The sequence below is a fragment of the Neoarius graeffei genome, chromosome 6 (genome assembly GCF_027579695.1).
Source record: "Neoarius graeffei isolate fNeoGra1 chromosome 6, fNeoGra1.pri, whole genome shotgun sequence".
Classification (NCBI taxonomy): Eukaryota; Metazoa; Chordata; class Actinopteri; order Siluriformes; family Ariidae; genus Neoarius; species Neoarius graeffei.
The window spans coordinates 12,123,403-12,129,402 of NC_083574.1; positions in this window are offsets into that span (position 1 = coordinate 12,123,403).

The following is a 6,000-nucleotide window of genomic DNA, read 5'->3' on the forward strand; positions in this document are numbered from 1 at the left end:
AGTAGAATATTTAATTGCAATTAGTTGCCAATATGAGTCACGATATAAGGTTATTAAAACCAAAAACGTAGTTGAATAACACGTTAATTAAGAAATAAAGCAAGCTTAAAAATGACTTCAGTTCTTCTTTAATATCTGATTAGGTCTTTAAATAATTTGATCTCATTATGATCTTCCTAATTAGCATTAACTAATCACTTATTTTGAATCTGCTGATTAATAATAGCAACTATAAATGATATAATAATAATTAACAGTTATTCCATGAAATCGAGTCGTACATGAGCTGATAGCCGATGAGACGCATAGCACCAAATCGACGATAAGCCATGTACGACGAGATTGAGTGGAATAACTGTTTTATTCTATCCACATTCACTGGATTTTGAGAAACGGAGCATTTTTATTTTTTGCAAATTTGATAAATTAAAACTTTATACAACACATCTGACAAAATCATTTTCGCTTAAGCGGACTTCCTGAAAACCTATTGATGGCTGCATGAATTGACTTTAGTGTTGTTTTTTTGTAGAAAGTGCTGTCTTGCGTTTGGGCAGGGGTTATAGAAACAGGTTCCGTCTGTCTGTCCGTCTGGTTTCCGGCCCATATCTTTAAAGCTACGGAAGATATCTTCATGAAATTTTGTATGCATATCAGTCAACATGTGAACTGGTGCCTTTTGCTATTTTGGATTTTTTTTAAAAAGTATTTTTCAAATTTTTATGTAGCCCTCTTTTCCCTCAGAGGGGTGTAATAAGTGTAACCTGGGTCCGGAGGTTAGGTTCTCACCTGTCAAGCCTTTTAAGTAAACTATGAGACTTAACCACCCACACAATACACTTGATGCGACAACATAAACTTGCTATTCTAACCAATGAATGGACACAGAGGCAGTATAAAAAAAAAAGAGAGTATAGTAAAGTGTATTATATCAAGACACAATGCAACAATACCCCTTGCCTGGATACTCTACAAGACCTGAGCATACATGTCAACCTTTGGTCAATCAAACCTGTATAACCAACCTCCAAAACCCGTATTTCCCTTATAAAATCCTTATAAGATGCAAATTAAAATAATTTACCTAAAATTTGAATGATAATTAACAATGATATATCCAAGTTACTTTTTATTCAATATTAATAACAATAAACCTTCAGAATGAATACAAAGCTCCAATGTTTGACAAAAACACAAAGTGTCACTCTAATGTTCTGAATTGTACTCCATGACAGCTTTTTTAGCAGTCTGCACCAATACCTCACTAGGCTGCATGTCACAGTAAGTGTCTGTGTTGATCTTGCCGGAGTGCCCATTCAGAATCTTTTCAGTCGCTAGTGAAAGTCGCTCAGGTGGAAATACGCTTTTCAAACAAAATGTTACTTCCCGGTTGGCAGGATTCTTGCAATGCAGTGTGCGCATGATCAAAAGTGGAACGAAGTCTCGCTACCACAAGATAACGTACGATTTCATAAGACTCTTTACTGGCTGTTTGTGCTTTCTGTGGTGTACAGTACGTTTGTAAATGTTATGCGCCCTTTTATCATCATGGGAATTGATTATAGCTCTAAATAAATATTGAAGTTTTTTTAAAGAATCCGTATAACTTTATTTGTACGCCCGTATACTACGTTTATTGAATCAAATCCGTATAAAATACGGACATTCCGTATAGGTTGACATGTTTGCCTGAGCCAAAAAACTCTTATTAACTGTGAGAATATCAGTACAAGTGGGTGAAAAGTGTATTAAAAGGTGGCCTTACTAAAGGTTGTAAAACAAGAACCCTATGGCAATATAGTAAAGTAGCCTATTTAAATATATAAAAAGGCAAAAAAGATGCTGACTCGATGATAAAAAGCTGAACAGTATATAATAAAGTTATCCGGCTATTAGATGCTTTAAATGTATACCAAATGATTAAATATGATGAAAGACTATACAACCCCAATTCCAAAAAAGTTGGGACAAAGTACAAATTGTAAATAAAAACGGAATGCAATGATGTGGAAGTTTCAAAATTCCATATTTTATTCAGAATAGAACATAGATGACATATCAAATGTTTAAACTGAGAAAATGTATCATTTAAAGAGAAAAATTAGGTGATTTTAAATTTCATGACAACAACACATCTCAAAAAAGTTGGGACAAGGCCATGTTTACCACTGTGAGACATCCCCTTTTCTCTTTACAACAGTCTGTAAACGCCTGGGGACTGAGGAGACAAGTTGCTCAAGTTTAGGGATAGGAATGTTAACCCATTCTTGTCTAATGTAGGATTCTAGTTGCTCAACTGTCTTAGGTCTTTTTTGTCGTGTCTTCCGTTTTATGATGCGCCAAATGTTTTCTATGGGTGAAGGATCTGGACTGCAGGCTGGCCAGTTCAGTACCCGGACCCTTCTTCTACGCAGCCATGATGCTGTAATTGATGCAGTATGTGGTTTGGCATTGCCATGTTGGAAAATGCAAGGTCTTCCCTGAAAGAGACGTCGTCTGGATGGGAGCATATATTGCTCTAGAACCTGGATATACCTTTCAGCATTGATGGTGTCTTTCCAGATGTGTAAGCTGCCCATGCCACATGCACTAATGCAACCCCATACCATCAGAGATGCAGACTTCTGAACTGAGCGCTGATAACAACTTGGGTCGTCCTTCTCCTCTTTAGTCCGAATGACACGGCGTCCCTGATTTCCATAAAGAACTTCAAATTTTGATTCGTCTGACCACAGAACAGTTTTCCACTTTGCCACAGTCCATTTTAAATGGGCCTTGGCCCAGAGAAGACGTCTGCGCTTCTGGATCATGTTTAGATACGGCTTCTTCTTTGAACTATAGAGTTTTAGCTGGCAACGGCGGATGGCACAGTGAATTGTGTTCACAGATAATGTTCTCTGGAAATATTCCTGAGCCCATTTTGTGATTTCCAATACAGAAGCATGCCTGTATGTGATGCAGTGCCGTCTAAGGGCCCGAAGATCACGGGCACCCGGTATGGTTTTCCGGCCTTGACCCTTACGCACAGAGATTCTTCCAGATTCTCTGAATCTTTTGATGATATTATGCATTGTAGATGATGATATGTTCAAACTCTTTGCAATTTTATGCTGCTTTTCCACTACCAACGCGGCTGAGTTGGGCTGAGCCGTGCCGTGCTGAGTTGGGCTGAGTCGAGCTGAGTGGGGCTGTTGGGGTTGCATTTCGACTACAACCGCGCTGAACCGTGCTGGCTGGAAGTGGGTGGACACATTGGGTGGAGTTAGCGAAAGTGGGTGGACGTCACGTGATGTCGTTAGGCGGCGCAAACAGTGACATCAGTGACCTTTTAAGCGGTAGTCTCACGACCCGGATAGTAAACAATAAACATGGAGGACATGGAGTCGTTAGTGTTGCTGGTCTTGGTGCTGTGGCTTGTTGTCACCGACAACGCCAACAGACACTGGCAAGAGCGTATAGATGAGGCGAGGCGCATAAGGCTTCAGAAATTCTCGTAATTCGTAATTCTTCTTCTTCCGGGTTTATGGTGTTTACAGATCCCAGCGTGCTCGCGGGGCGTGTGTGGGCGTGTGAGGACACTCCTCCTCACCAATCAGTGCACAGGGGAGTGTCTCCTCACGTCCCTAGCCCCACTCGGCTCGGTTTGGCTCGCTTCAGCCCTACTCCAAAACCGTGCGAGTTTTGGGTGCTAAGCAGGGCTGAAGCGAGCTGAGTCGTGCTGCTCTAAGGTAGTCGAAACGCGAGCCGTGTCGGGCTGAAGTGAGCTGAAGCGAGCTGAAGTGAGCTGAAAAAGGGTAGTGGAAAAGGACCATTACACTGTCAAACTCCTTTCTGATATTGCTCCACTATTTGTCGGCGCAGAATTAGAAGGATTGGTGATCCTCTTCCCATCTTTACTTCTGAGAGCCGCTGCCACTCCAAGATGCTCTTTTTATACCCAGTCATGTTAATGACCTATTGCCAGTTGACCTAATGAGTTGCAATTTGGTCCTCCAGCTGTTCCATTTTTGTACCTTTAACTTTTCCAGCCTCTTATTGCCCCTGTCCCAACTTTTTTGAGATATGTTGCTGTCATGAAATTTCAAATGAGCCAATATATGGCATGAAATTTCAAAATGTCTCACTTTTGACATTTGATATGTTGTCTATGTTCTATTGTGAATACAATATCAGTTTTTGAGATTTGTAAATTATTGCATTCCGTTTTTATTAGGGCCCGAGCCCTATGGGCGAAGGCCCTATTGTTCTTGTAAGAGTTCACTATTATTAGGGCCCGAGCCCTATGGGCGAAGGCCCTATTGTTCTTGTAAGAGTTCACTATTATTTAGGGCCCGAGCCCTATGGGCGAAGGCCCTATTGTTCTTGTAAGAGTTCACTATTATTATTATTAGGGCCCGAGCCCTATGGGCGAAGGCCCTATTGTTCTTGTAAGAGTTCACTATTATTAGGGCCCGAGCCCTATAGGGCGAAGGCCCTATTGTTCTTGTAAGAGTTCACTATTATTAGGGCCCGAGCCCTATGGGCGAAGGCCCTATTGTTCTTGTAAGAGTTCACTATTATTATTCTTCCGTCTTCTTCTTCTTCTTCTTTATTTTTCTCCGCTGTTGGGCCATTTTCGGGGCGCTTGCCATGGGCGAAAACGCACGAAATTTGGCGCCACTTCCGAGAATTGCCACCGCTACTCAGAACCAGAAGCCCAAACTTGGCCGGGGCTCAGGGCCTCTATAGCGCCCCCTAAGTCGTTGTGATTTTGGCCTCCCGCATTAAGGTGCCTGGTTGCCATATTGTTTGTAGTACTGGCATGCCATTTGGTACGCATATGTATCTCACTAAGCCGGACAAAAATGTAATGCCAATGCATTAGCCACGCCCAACAGGAAGTGAGGTAATTTCACTTTTGTGCGAAATGCATGACCACGAAGACGGCGCAACTCCTCCTAGACCGTTCATAGGAATGTCACCAAAATTGATACACATCATCTACAGACATGGCTGACAAAAGTTACTAAATACCTTTCACGTAGGGTAAACCGTTCAGAAGTTATACGTCAATCAATTTTCACTTCAAAATTTTACATGCTAAAAAATTCATAACACACCTTCTAATTGCTCAAAACTGCTCATACTTCACACGCTAATCACTCATTGGGCTTCAGACATGTTACCCAATTTCTGTGATATTTCGCCACTGGGGGCGCTATTTTTGGGCAAAAAATCCAATCTTTCCTCAAATTTGGTCAAACTTCACGGCCACCCTCTTACTACCTCCCATGTCATGTATACCACATTTTGGGAATTTTCGTCCATGGGGGGCGCTGTTTTTGGCCGACGCAATTTCTCCAAAATGGGTTTTTGGTTAATAATTCCATAATGCTTTTCCTTCACACCACTTCCTTGTGATAGTACGTTGCTGTTGTAGACACTTATTTTTCCAACTCATAATCGCTCATGTACAGCATAGCGCCACCTTCTGACATGGGAAAAACCATAAAATTTATTCTTCGAAAATCTATATCTCATCTTCTATTTACTCAATTTTCATCACACTTCATACGCAAACTCTTCATAGGTCACCTGACATATACGCCAAATTTTGTGCACTTTCGCCCCTGGGGGCGCTGGTTATGGCAGAAATGATATTGCAGCTTCTGATTTGTCAACCTTGGCAAGCAAACTCTTTACAAGACCCTTATTGGGGTGCTTGCCATGGTCGACAACGCTCGAAATTTGGCTCCTTTTCTTTAGATTGGCACCTCTACTGAGAACCAGAAGCCCAGATCCAGGCGGGCCTCAGGGCCTCTATAGCGCCCCCTAACGTGTTGTGATTTTTGCCTCTCGCTTTAAGGTGCCTGGTTGCCATGTAGTTTGTAGTAGTGGCATGCCCTTTGGTACGCATATGTATCTCACCAAGCCGGACAAAAATGTAATGCCAATGCATTAGCCACGCCCTACAGGAAGTGAGGTAATTTCACTTTTGTGCGAAATGCATGGCCACGAAGA